The sequence below is a fragment of the Electrona antarctica genome (genome assembly GCF_951216825.1).
Source record: "Electrona antarctica genome assembly, chromosome: 24".
NCBI lineage: Eukaryota > Metazoa > Chordata > Actinopteri > Myctophiformes > Myctophidae > Electrona > Electrona antarctica.
The window spans coordinates 25,678,055-25,692,628 of NC_136803.1; positions in this window are offsets into that span (position 1 = coordinate 25,678,055).

Here is a 14,574-nt window from a genome sequence, read left to right on the forward strand (position 1 = left end):
TGTGATACTCGCGGTCAGCTTGTTCCACCGCCACCGAGGTCTAGAACTTGTGGGTCATGTGATCAGTGACATCACGGCAGTGTAGTCTGCGGCCTGCAGAGTACAACGGCGTGATGTCACTGATCACATGACCCCAAGTTCTAGGCTATACAGAAGGGGGGTAGGGGGAGGGGCTTTTTTGTTATTTCACTCTAAGGTACATTAACGACACAGTTCAATGTTGAAAATGAGTGGCATTCCCCTTTTTTAAGTCCAGCATGATAAGCCCAGAGTAATACAGTAAGAGAGTGGCGACACTATAGCGTCGGCTCCCATTGTAACAACGGAATGCGGAAGTGCTCATCTCAATGGGGATAGTTCCTAACCTGACTCCGCCAGATGGGGCAGCAGAGAGTACACTGGGTTCCCCCCTCCTACTCCCATCTGGGAACTCTCAGGCAGACTTGATGCCCGGCCACAAAACGGCCTGGCCAATCAGCAGCAGCTATCCCGCCTCTAGCTGCTGCTGATTGGCCAGGCCGTTTTGTGGCCGGGCATCGAGTCTGCCTGAGAGTTCCCAGATGGGAGCAGGAGGGGGGAACCCAGTGTAGGCTACTCTCTGCTGCCCCATCTGGCGGAGTCAGGTTAGATAGTTCCAGCCATAGGAGCAATGTTTGGAACTATAGCCCATAAGGCACCCGCTTTGCGGCGATATCAAAGCGTGTCGCTATACTCTCCTCCTACTCTACACTCTGGATAAGCCCCAGACAGTCCCCCGTTGCACCAGTGAGAGCACCTGGGTTTTGGCCTGGGTAAACACCGCTGCCACGGGGCTTTATAACACCACCAATGGAAAGTGCGTTGGCCTTATCTGCACCGCTGAACAAACACAAGCACCCGGGGCCGAGATAAACGCCCCACCTTATGTGCTCTGTTCGCACGTCGTCGGTGTGTGTGTGCGTGCGCGTGTGTGTGTGTGTGTGTGTGTGTGTGGCTCGTCGGGGCCTCCAAAAACACTGCAGATGTTTTCGCAAGCTCATAACGCGTCGCAAGCGCGTCGCGTATAGGTCTGCTGTTTTCCAACATTTGAGACAGTGTTGTTTTTGGCAGCAAATTTCTATTTTTTGTTTTAGTCATAGTCTCTTGTGTCTCAAGCTTGAGGAAGGTCGCAAGACCGAAACGTTGCTTTAATAATAATGCTCTGAACCCAGCAAGTGGCGGTGTGCGGGTGTCCCTCCTTTCCACATTGTATATGCCTCGTCATCATCGCACCTGCTCCAAATTACCTACCGGGTGTGCGGAAGTCATCTCTCTATTAGTCATAGTCTCTTGAAACATTTTCATTAAAGTCACATTTTAGTCACCTGGAATGTTTTAGTGTTCAGTCTAGTTTTAGTTAAATATCATAAGATTTTTGTCGACTAAATCTACAGTTGATTAGTCGCCTAAAATGTATTTTGGCAGGCCTTGATGCCGTCGTAATGGCAGATTTTACACAGATCTACAAGGTCAAGCTTGTAGATCAGCTATTTTCAGCATGCAACCAAGTGTAAAATGACTTGTACTGGATCTCTTGTCCACTAGTCCCTTCCTAACATTTTAGTCTAGTTTTTATTTGTTGACAAAATCGACAGTATATTTAGTCATAGTTTTAGTCACCATAGCCTAGTTTTCACTTAGTTTCCATTTAGTTTTCCGTCGGTGAAAAAAGGTAGTCGACGGACACTTTTCGTCACAGTTTTAGTCGACGAACGCAACACCGATTTGAGATAAACGCTAGCTGCTGCTGTGGCCGACCAGCCAGACAGACAGACAGACAGCCAGCCAGACAGACAGACAGCCCTCAGATAACCAGCATAATGGGATACATACGGTGGCGTTCAGAGGTCAAAGCAATGACTTTCACTTCAGACGACCCCTTCTCCTTCCCCAACCCCCCTTCCTCCAGTCTGCTGACTCTCTCATTCAGTGGGGGGAGGAAGTATACTCTATTAATACCCTGGTTCCCAAACAGTGGCTCGGGACCCGTTGGTGCGTCACGGACCGCTTTTTGTATGGGTCACGACTCTAGTTAAAATACCATTTTCTTTTCCTGCATTTGACATTGAAAAATAACCTTTTAACCCATTTAGACCTGAGATCGATTCTACAAATGTCTTCTAAATCCTGACAGTTTTCTGAAAAACCCTATGTTTCCATGTCAGTCGTTCTCAAACACTTTCATATGAAGAACCCCCAGAAATATCTGTAATTAGCCGCCGACCCCCATCTGAAAATATGTTGTTCCAGTGACCCCCTCAGAAGCAAAGATGTGAGTTTAAAACGTTCGCTCTGAAAGAATATATATTCAAAGATTTGTGCCACATTTTCACGATTTTTCATAGCAGACCTACAAGCTTGTCGATCTGCTATTTTTCAATAGCTAAAGTATAACATAATGCTTGAAACACCAAAAGGGGTTCCCGCCCAAAATGGTTTAATTCGTTCAAATAAGTCCAGGATTTCAGCTTTAAGGATTAACTTAATTTCACTGTGAGCGTTGACAACCTTTCAGTAAATAAATCAAATTGTTCGGGGCCAAGTTAGCTTGATAAGTTACATAGGGGTGTTTCTAGACAGGCTTCTATGTACTGTACTATGCTGGTCTTTCACAAGCATCTAGATGACCCCGTTTTGTGTGTGTTTTTTTTATCATGGAATCAGGTGTTTTTATCTCTGTGGAATGCTAAGCTCCCCCAGGCGCGGCTTCCCAGTCCTTTCCATCCCCGTGGAGAGATGTGGTGGGGGGCAGGGAGCTTAATAATCTCCGCAGGTCACAAGATGGGGGGCCTCCCCTCTTTTCTACCTGAGTGTACCATCTGTCCCAGCCCCCCCACCCCGCCACCCCTGAAATGTATATAGGGCTGACATGGTTAATGTATGTTTTGTAATAATAATCAAAATCTACAACGTAACTAGTGACGGAAGTTTTCAAATATTAATGTAGTGGGAGTAAATGTGCAATATTTGTCACGAGCAGTTTTTGTGTTAAGTAAAATCTACTTTGGTTTCTTTCCACCACAGTTGCATCAGGAGATCTAGGACTGCTGAGCTCGGCGAACCCGAGGGCCCATAAGGCCTTCGGAGGCTCTCTCTCTCTCTCCCTGCTGCGATAGTGATCTGCTAAGCTAAAACTAAATCAAGTTAGACTCTCTACTCTACTTATTAAGCTAGTCTTAAATCAAAGAGCATCTCTTGTTGACACTGACTCTGACGGCGTTTAACATTTCCCACGCCGCTAATCTTTAAGGCTGACCCAAAGAATTTCAATATTTAAAGCTTTGTGCAATGGCATTGGCACGCAATTCGAACATTCTTCAAAATGGCTGATCTACAAGCCCACAACAAATTGCACCATGACATGTAGGGGCGAATGTGGCTCAGGAGGTAGAGCAGGTAGTCCAATGATCCATGGGTCGGCGGTTCGAATCCCGGCTCCTCCTGTCTACATGTCGAAGTGTCCTTGGGCAAGACACTGAACCCCAAATTGCTCCCCATGTGCTGGTTGGTACCTTGCATGGCTTCCGCCGCAATCGGTGTATGAATGGGTGAATGTAATGCACAATCTATGTAAAGCGCCTTGGATAAAGGCGCTATATAAATGCACCATTTACCATTTACCATGTTGTTGAGACCTTGTAGATCTGCCATCCTTCAAAGCCATGTGCTTGAGCTCCACAAATTCATGAATCACTGACTCATTATTGAATCCCTGTGAGCCATATGTACTGTATATACGTACATCATCTAAATATAAATGCGCCACGTCTCTGTGTGTACGACTGTAATCCACGTAACTCGAGAACCGTTCGCCCCGCCTACTTCAAATTCCACACACGCGTTCCACACCCCCACAGGGAGTGCAGTGCCCGGTGTCGAGTCGGTCGGACCCACGGTTGTCCGCAACCGCCACAAAAGGCCTCTCCCCGGGCCACAGCTGACATCACAAGGCCTCTGCACCGGGCCAGACTCCATATTTGGGCATGCCTAAAATACGGGTTCGTCCCACCGACTTCGGACATCATTCTGACATCTGCATAGACTCCAAATTTGGGCATGCCTGACAAAGAACTCCATATATGGACATAAAAGGGGATGCCGCTGACATCACTTCTGACATCACGATGCAGTGCCCGGTGTCGAGTCGGTAAGATCCACGGTTGTTCAAACTGCCACAAATGTCCTCTGCCCGGGCCCTGCCCAGGCCCTGCCCAGGCTCCCATGGGCACTGGCCCCATGGGCACCGCCCTAGTATGACAAATTGAGGAAACGGCCGATGTGCAAGCTCACAAGTGCACAACCTGTTGTGAGTTAGCAGATCGTCTATTTTCGACCGCAGTATACAATAGGCCTTAAAAGTGAAGCAGTTCATCACTTTAATTAAAACGCTTTTTAACAGAGGCAAAAAAACCCCCCATCTCTCGTCCCAAAACAATGCGAACCACGTAGGCCACAGCTCGTCCGATCGTCCAAATTACACCCTCCCCCCCCACCCCCGACACGCTGTAATAAAGTAGGCTAGCCAGACTGCGCGGGGCCTGGCTCGATGCGTCTAAAAATACGCTGGGATTAATTGTGAAAGGTCAGATCCGACATGATTCCTACCTGACTGACGGTTCCGCTCGCGATTGACTCTTTCCCCTTGGGGAGACGGTGTGAAATTAAATCCCGCCTTGGAGAGCTGGGTGTGGGGAGGAGGAGGAGGAGAAGGAGGCGAGTGAACCTAGCTCTCATCTCATTTCACGTGATCAGCAGTAAAGTGGAACGATATGATTAGCTAGACAATGGCCCCGGCTCACAGGCTTACACCCGCGTAGGAACCTGCTGCTGCCCCGCTTTGAGGGGAAGCCTCTTTCTGACACAAGTGGCTGAGCGGCTTCATGTACTGTACGTGGACACTGTTGCTAGAGATGTACCAATACTATAGTGTTGTTGTCAACCTAATCAGCCCAAACCACACCAAAGGGTTGGGTCGGGACAAAACTGTTTTTTTAAGGTCAACCACACCAATGCAACTCAATGAGTTGCATTGGTGTGGTTTACCTTAACCTAGCCTGGAACTCACCTATGCTTTTTATGGCATAGGCAGAAACTATGCGCAGCTGCGCGACATGAGACTAATTACTTAGAGCGACAGAGAGAGGAGTGTGTGTGTGTGTGTACATGTGTGCGTGTGTGTGTCAATTTAACAAAGGTGCAGACGGTCAGAAATCAGCAGAGAGTGAGAGATGTTTGCGCTACTCCATGGCTGAGGGAAGTAGGGGTGCTGGGGGGGCTGTAGCACCCCCTCCCCCCAGACACAGCCCCCCCTCGAACAGGAGAGAAAGAAAAAAAAAAAGAGATTTAAATATGCTGTATCACAGTATTGGCACCTTATCCTGGTTAATTGCCTGTGTCAGTTCGTTCATATATAACTTGCGTGTGGAGAGGGAAAGTAAAGGCCACGTTTGCGCGTGAAAATGCACGAAAATGCGCGTGCATGATGCGCGTGCACACGCATTTTTGCGGCGCGCGCTGTGCGCGCGCACCCCCAGGTACACGTTCAGCCCCTGCTAGTGTAAAGTACTTCCCGCGAGCCTGCGCTACTCTATGCCAAATTGAAGTGGACTCGGACCCAGACTTTTTTTTCTCTCCCTCGAAATAAAAACGTCTGGGTTTCCGAGGCTAACCTTAACCCATTTAGGACTAAAACCGATTCTAAAAACGCCTTATATAAAAACGACAAAACATGTATGTTGCTACAGTATATACTGTACATATTATACTGTACCAAAATGGGTTCCCGTCCTGAAGGGATAGGGTTACAAAAAGGTCTTGTCGGTACAGGAGTTCAGTACAGTAGGCCTATAACAATTACAGTATAGTTCCACCGTATAGTACAGTATAGTTCCATTACCATAGTTTCACACAGGTGTGATTTCTTTTCGCATTTTGATAGGTACAGAAAGCACTCCGAGAGCAGCCAGGCGAGTCAGCTGCACGCCGTTACTTAATTAGTTAGTGTCTATAAGCGCCAGACTGCTTGCTCTCTTATAATGTTAATGTGAATGGGCTCCTCATAATATGGGTATAATGCATTCATTTCATTGCATTGTAGTGACTCATGTCTCGAGTGGACTTGGTGGGGGAAGAGAGTCCAGAGTCCCTTGGTCCGAGATCGAGTCACGACGGAGTCAAATTATGCGCGAGAACTGGAGTAAATGAAAATGTGGACTCGAGACCGAGACCGGACTACAAAGTAACTAGTAACTAAAAAGGTCTCAAATAATTGTAGTGGAAGAAAAAAAAAATTGCCTCTGAGATGTAGTGGAGTAGAAGTGAAAGTATTGGAAATACTCCAGTAAAGTTAAGTACTCGAGTACATACCCATAGTTACCTCACACACCACTGCAATTTCAGAGACGCCAGGTGGATCCTCCGAGGCTAGAGAAGACATTTAAGATTCGTTAAGTGGCCCGAAGCCTGGAAGCACCCCGTTTCCACTCCCCCGCCCTCTTCCCTAAGTCTGCCAGGAGCCGAGTGGCTGCACATCGGAGTGACGGCTGACTATGGCTCTTTTTCTTTTACCGTGCGGACTGACTGAAGTCATGCAAAAAAGGTTTCGGCGCTTTTTTTAACGGCCTAGTGCAGCCAGTTCTGACGAGGCAAGTCCGCGCTCGTCCCTGTATTAACTGCGAGCGGAGCACGTCATATGCCATGCCATTTAGAGCTCACGCAACCGCTTTCAACCTTTGGGTGTCCCTACTTTGGCATGTCGATATATCCAGTTGTGGAAAGCAACTAAGTACATTTACTTAAGTACTGTACTTGAGTACTTATAAGTACTAAAGTATCTTTAAGTTTCTAATTCTACTGCACTACATCTCAGAGGCAAATATTGTACTTTTACTCCCACTACATTTATTTGAAACTTGGACAGATAGTACATTTTGATTATTATTACAAAACATACATTAACCACCTATTTAAACTTAAACTATTTTCACTACATTTGAAAACTTGAAATGGGACATCATGCGTAATGACTACTTTTACTTTTGGTACTTTAAAGTTTCTGCCGAATTTGTTACATTTTCGCTAGAAATAGACAGTATGACTGACTGACTGACTTAAACGATACAGAGACACCTCCCCGGCAATATCGCCAAGACAGTTTGTTAATTTTCGGACCACAGTTTCAATACAAGACGATTTTTAAGATGACCCAATGTTACTCTCCATAGAGAAAAACTTCCGTGAACCAGGGGATGAGCGAGTGGCGTCAGTACTTCGGCGCTCTATTTTGGAACAGCGGGGTGTTGTTGTCATTAACCCTGAGATCAGATTCTATAAATGTCTTCTACATCCTGACAGTTTTTTGAAAAAGCTATGTTTCTATGTCAGTGGTTCTTCGATTTTTCAAAAATAGCAGACCTACAAGCTCGTAGCGCGCCACTCGGTGGCGCGCTATGAGCTTGTAGATCTGCTATTTTTCAATAGCTAAAGCATAACATAATGCTAACACCAAAAGGGGTTCCCGCCCAAAGTGGGTTAAAAAGAAGAAGAAAATATCCGCTACTTGGCAGGTCCTGAGCTATTGGCTGTTTTGTAACATTTTCTACGTAAGGCGTACGTGATTTAAAATCTACATTTCACTTTTCAAACATGCTTGGGGTCTACTCTTTCACCTGCAATACCTGAAAACCCATGCCTTAAAGCGATTCTCCTCTCCCCCCCCCCCCCCCCCCCCCCCCCAATATCGTTTCCTGGGGGTTAGGGGGGCACTTGGAAGTCGTGAATCTTCGCCTCGTTTATGTCCCACAGATTCTCATCCCCCCCCCCACAAAACACAGGGGTTGGGCATGGGGGTGGGCTCCCAACCCACAGCTGTGGGTTTTTTTTTAACGACCTTCCACCCCTCCTCCTCCCCCCTACTCCTCCTCCTACTACTACACCGCGCGGCGGCGGCAGACTCTCGACCCCGCTCTGCTTTCATTTTTCGCCCGCCCTCCAGTTAGCGCCAAAAATGCTTCCAGATGTTTTGCCGGAAAAGGAAAAGGTGCTCCTGTACGCAGTAGTCTGTTTGTAATGGATTCCATGAACTAAGCTGCAGCCCCCCCTCGCCTCTCTCTATCTCTATCTCTATCTCTCCTCTTGACCCAGAGAAGAGGGAGAAGCACATGCCCCACACACACACACACACACACACACACGCACACGCACACGCACACATTCGCGCACACACTATACACACCTATAAGCCTAAAGCGGAAAATAGCCGACCTGCAAGCTCACAATGTGTTGCGCTGCGATTGTAGATTGGCTATGTTTTGGGAGCACAAGCACCAAGCGCCACGTAACTTAAGTATAAATCAGGCTTAACCTCTGACCTTAACCCCCTTAAAACCTAACGTCTCTTAACTATTTAACCCTCACCTGAATGCTTAAAAAACCCCAAAAAAACCCATCAAATATATGTACGGTATATACAGTACGTCCTGTGTGAGGGATACGATGATCCTTGATGACTATTCTGAATAGACTATTCAGAATAGTCATCAAGCAATAGTCTATTTCTATGCATTTGATGTATTACCATGTGTTCTTGCTTACTGTAAATCGCTCTGGATTAGAGTGTCTAAATGCCTGAATAGAGGGTATGCGTGTGACATCATCATCAAACCAGGAAGTTATGCAGGAACGCCTACTGAGTGGCAAAAAACTACTTTCTGGCCTTGACAGCCCATACATCCACACAGAAAAGTCTTATCTGATTGCATTAAACAACATTAAACAATGTTAAACTCACTTTGCCTGTTGCTTTGCCACTCGATCTGCCACTCGATGTGCCATTCACTTTAAGCATGCGCATACTCTCTATTGTTGTACACCCAACTCCCAACATCTTTTGCAACCACAAAACAGCCCTCACAACGTCAATTTCTCACATTCTGCTTTACTGTACTTGAGAGGACATTTGGTCCTTACAAGTATGGTAATACACGCACGCAAACACACGCACGCACAGAGAGAGGCCCTCTCGGCGGTGAATTTCAATGGTCTGGCTGTCAATGAGGCGCCGTGTAATTTGGACAGCGCTGAGCGTTGTTTGCGGGGCACGGAGGCAGCCCTTCGGGGGGAGCGGTATCATAATCGTGTCTGGCACGGACGCACCTATCTCTCACTTTCTCTCTGTCTCTCTCTCTCTCTCTCTCTCTCTCTCTCTCTCTCTCTCTCTCTCTCTCTCTCTCTCTCTCCCGGTTTGGGTTATAGACTATATATATATATATAGTACAGTACCTTTCCTACAAAAAGCATGCGTTGTTTATTTCAAAAGACAAATGTATATAAAATGTCAGAGGAAAAAAAGAAAAGGAAAATGCTGGTTATTGGTTAAAACAATAAATTCAATAAAACCTTTAAAAAAAAATAGCCTTTTTCACTATTATTTTTGAGTGGTGCAACCACTCCCTTACGGAGCTATGTGGGTGGCTGGCTTGGTGGGTTCCTGCCTGGCTGGCTGGGTATGAGCATGAAAACAGCATGTTTTTCACCACCTGTGCGCAACCTAACACACACACAAACAGCATTTTCTTTTGTTTTTGTACATTTTGATTCACCAAAAGTATGTTCTATGGAGTTCTTCTTGAGTTGGAAGATTTGTGAAGCCCTTGCTCTACAGGGTGGGTTGGCGCCGTTGCACCCGGTCTCGCTGCCTCACTGCTTTGTACGCGCCACACATCAAATCAAAAGGCCCCACGCACGCGCAATTTGCGCATGTGCGTGCGATTCACGTGCGCGTAAACACACAATCAAGAACGACAGTTTTTGCGTCCAGTGATTGAACGCTATATTTAGTATATATATCTGCTATATTTGAGTCTCCTATACCACCGAGTGGTTAAACTCTTGGGATGACCAAAAACACTAGCTCTGGGGTTCCTGTGTTGCGTTTCTTTTTTCGACGGAAGCAACAGCCGTACATATTTGAAATAGGTCTCGCACAGGGCCCTGCAAGCTGCGGGCCCTGGAGCTTAACCCATTTTGGGCGGGAACCCCTTTTGGTGTTTTAAAGTTTCTGGGGATGCCAAACGACTCATATTTGGCCAATCGATAAATCGAGGCCGCAAATCGACGAGTCGATCGACTTTTTTTCCTATTTATTTTCCATTATTTTTTATTTTTTTATTTTTGTTGTTGCTGCGCAGCAGTTGAGGAGAACGCAACTATGCATTCCTTTAAGCAACACAACTTCTGCAGCTGCATCCATATGTTTAGAATTTGCATCAATGATCAAAGCCCAATAATAAAAAATAAACTTTATTTTGTAAACAACGACACTGAAGGAGCAGCGGCGCTATCGGCTGCTATGCTATCAGCTAGTCCCAAGTTCCCAACTCTCAAGTGTCTGCAGCAGCCTGTCACAAGTCCCGTAATGAACTGATACGGGACGCACGTTGTTCCGTATTTTAATGTCGGGTCGGGGAATAAATACAGTATGAATGACGGCGGGATTTATTTGACAACGCTGTCCTGCTTTCTTCACGAGAAGAGAAGAGCGCTCACAGCTCAGAACAGAGCGGACCTGTCTTTGAGCGTGAGGAATGAGATGCGAACCTGGGGTCTGGGGGCTCAGAGCTGCAGCCATTGGCTCATGATACGAGCACACGACCAATGGGACAGAGCATTCAGTGTTGCTAAGATACCCTTCCCCTTCACCCCACACCCTTGGACGATGGCGCTCTAACTGCAGCCAGGGCATGCAGGGCATTACAAAAAAATAAAAAATAAAATAAAAACGATTTTTCGACTCATACGTTTTTGAGTCGCGGAAGGCATGAGTCGAAAATCGAGTCGATTTTCAACTTTTTTCAACATCCCTTTAACATTATGTTATAATTTAGCTATTGAAAAATAGCAGATCTACAAGCTCATAGCGCGCCACCGAGTGGCGCGCTATGAGCTTGTAGGTCTGCTATTTTTGAAAAATCATGAAAATGCGGCACACATCTTTGAATATATATTCTTTCAGAGTGAACGTTTTCAACTCAAATCTTTGATTCTGGAGAGGTCCTTGTTGGAACAACATATTTTTAGATGGGGGTCGGCGGCCAATTACATATATTTTGAACACAACTGACATAGAAACATGGGTTTTTCACAGAACTGTCAGGATTTAGAAGACATTTGTAGAATCGATGGTAGGTCTAAATGGCTTAAGCTCCAGTATATGTTCCATTGTTAATCCGGGCCTGGCCACACACGCGCCACAGCGCTCGTATGTGCTCGCCACACAATGGCACACAAACACAGGCACAGCGAGGAGCGACGGGACTTACTGTACACCTCTGGAGCGCAGAGAGCGCTCCACCTAAATAATCACAGCGTCAAAGACCCAAGTAATCACTGCACTGATACGTGATAGAGTAGACTTGACTAGTGTATCACTTGGCACGCACGCACGCACGCACGCACGCACGCACACTGAATCCAGTAGAGTAGACCATTTTAGCAGGATTATCGTTTGTCGAACCTTTTTAAATAACCTGCTTCTTTGTCTCTCTCTCCCTACCCCACCCTCTCTCTCTCTCTCTCTCTCTCTCTCTCTCTCTCTCTCTCTCTCTCTCTCTCTCTCTCTCTCTCTCTCTCTCCCTCTCTCTCTCTCTCTCTCTCTCTCACACACACACAGATCGGTGACAGAAAGTGCCTCGTCAGACGGCAGACCCGTGTGAAGCTTCCTGGACCCGGACGTGTCCGCTACTAAAGCTCCGGTCAAACCCCTGCTTCCTTCCTTCTTGAAACCGATATAGCCCGGTGGGCCGCCGTCGACCCCGCCCCCTCCCCTACCCCACCCCGACTCCACCCTCCCCCCCCCCCCCCCCCCCTCCATCTCTCTCTCTGTCTCTCCGGACTCGTTCCGTTGCGTTCACCTGGTCTCGACAACGTTCCCAACAACCAAGAACCAACACTGTGTTCTAGAACAGTGCAGACGCTCACTGAAACGAGACCAGGTGTGTGTGTGTGTGTGTGTGGTGACGGGGATACGTCTTAATTGATAGCCGCGGGCACCCTACCACCCCCCCCCCCCCCCCCCCCTCGCCCGTGTGTTGCTTTTCCCTGTCCCCGAACCGTGCCACGTGCGCCTCAAAAATAGCGCCACTTCCTCCCCCCGCCCCCATCCCCTCCCCCATTTGTCACCCTCCCCCCTTTTAGTCAGATATCATCAGTCAAGGGAAGGAAAGGACATTTTGGGGACATCGCGTAACAACCAACCAAGCCGGCCCAGGCTCGCTCCCCCCCCCTCTCTCTCTCTCTCTCGCTCTCTTTCTCTCTCTCTGTATCTGAGCATGCCCTCTCTGTTTTTTCTTTCGCCGGAATGCCGCACACACAACCGGGACATGAGTGATTGATGGTCGTCCCTTTTCTGATAGACAGTCTCCGTGGAAAAACGGCGTTCTTCTCCCATGCTCGCCACAACAGGGGGGTGGGTTTTTGCACAGTCCATTACCGCCGGCGTTGAACCCTAGCCGCACGGACTAGACTTCATTCCCGCTGACCCCCACCACCCCCCCCCCCCCCCCCCCCCAGGACCCGACGTTTTTTTTTTGTTGGTACATGTACCATCGGTTTTAGCCCCACCCCCCGACCCCACCCCCTCGAATCAATCTGAAACGCTCCTTGGAGGAAGACCGCCCCCCCCACCCCTACCCCGACGACGGCAGCATGGCCCTGAGCATGGCGTCCATACGGGACACCAAGTGGCTGACGCTGGAGGTGTGCCGGCAGTTCCAGCGGGGCACGTGCTCGCGCAGCGACGACGAGTGCAAGTTCGCCCACCCGCCCAAGAGCTGCCCGGTGGAGAACGGCCGCGTCATCGCCTGCTTCGACTCCCTGAAGGTGAGCTTGATTGGGTGGCCCGCCGCCGCCGTGGGCGGGGCTCGACTGACTGGTTGACTGACTGGATTGGTTGATTTGAATGATTGAATGAACCCGAACGAGACCCCGTTTTTGACCGGCGCTAACTTTGAGGGTCTGCGTAAACGCAAACATTGAAAGGCAAAAGTGAGGATGCAATTTGTGTTTGGCTGGAATGAGATGACGTATGATAAGAGCGCCCCTCACTTCACACGGGTGTGATTTTTCATAGCTGGCTCTTGCCGTGACAAATAAAGAGGAAGAGACACCCAAGGGTAAAGTGAAGGTGAAATTGATTGATTTATTGAATCCTTTATTAACAAGATTGTTAAATAAATCCAAGTACGTACAGTCAAACGTCATGCCAAAAGGACATGCATGAAAAGCCTCGGGGGGCTTCTTTCCATTGTGGTCCGTTTTCCTCAATTCGTCATGTAAGATATACAATACTGTATACATACGATACAATGTTGTGGTTGCGGTTCTGGTTTCCGTATCCTTCCATTTTGTTGTGTCCATAACCAGATGGTTAGCGTGTCCGCCCTGAGACTGGGAGGTCAGGGTTCGATCCCTACCATACCAAAGACTCTGAAAAATGGGACCCAGTGCCTCCCTGCTTGGCACTCAGCATCAAGGGTTTGATTGGGGTAAGTCCCTGCGACATACTAGCGCCATGTCCAGCGGATGTACACACTTGTACATCATGTCCAGGGGGTGTCCTTTTACATCAAGCTGCCTTACGCTACAGAATCAGGAGTTAGGCTCCTGCCCTATGGGCCTCATGGCTCGGCAAGGCTTACTTACTACGTTGTGTCCATTGAGAAAATATAAGAATACAAGAGGGCTTGTAGATCTGACACCATTGTATGATCAAGTATAAATAGGCCGTACATTGTTCATATTCGTACTCTCTTATTAATCTGCATTCCTGGAAGCAGCGGCTTATAATTGTTCTATGAAATGTGACTCCAGAACTCCCTGTACTTGTATTATTCAGTCTGCTAATTGGACATTTTATTCATCACTGCCGTACAATCCCCTCAGCCAACCCATTTTTTTACTTTGCCGTTTTCCTCCCCAATTTTCTCGCCGAGCCACGTTTGTGGTTTGAAACCGTTGCATGACACGCGGGCGGACTGGGCTTCCATTGTCCCGAAGGCGATGGGAAGTGAAAGTGAAAATGGCGTCTCAGAGCCTGGTTTTATATTGTAGCTGAAATTTCTTTCCACATTAAGTACAATATTACTCTCTTGACGATGAGGCAGCACACAGCAATATACAATTTAGGCATTAGCAGTGCTAATCCAGAGCAAATTACAGTAAGCAAGAACAACACATGGCAATACATCAAATACATAGAAATAGTCATCTAGGATCATAAGCAAGCTAAGAACCTAGCATCCGTCTAACAGTAGACTATCTGTACATTGAAACTACAAGTATACACTATAGAGTGCTATGTCTACATAATCTAAATTATTATTACTTCTAAATCATAATAGTTTTCTGAAAAAGTTTCTATGTCAGTGGTGCTCAACCTTTTTCATGTCAAGGACCCCCAGAATTGTCTGTATTTGGCCGCAGACCCCCATCTGAAAATATGTTCTTCCAAAGACCTCCCAGAAGCATTGACTTAAAAACGTTCGCTCTGAAAGAATATAT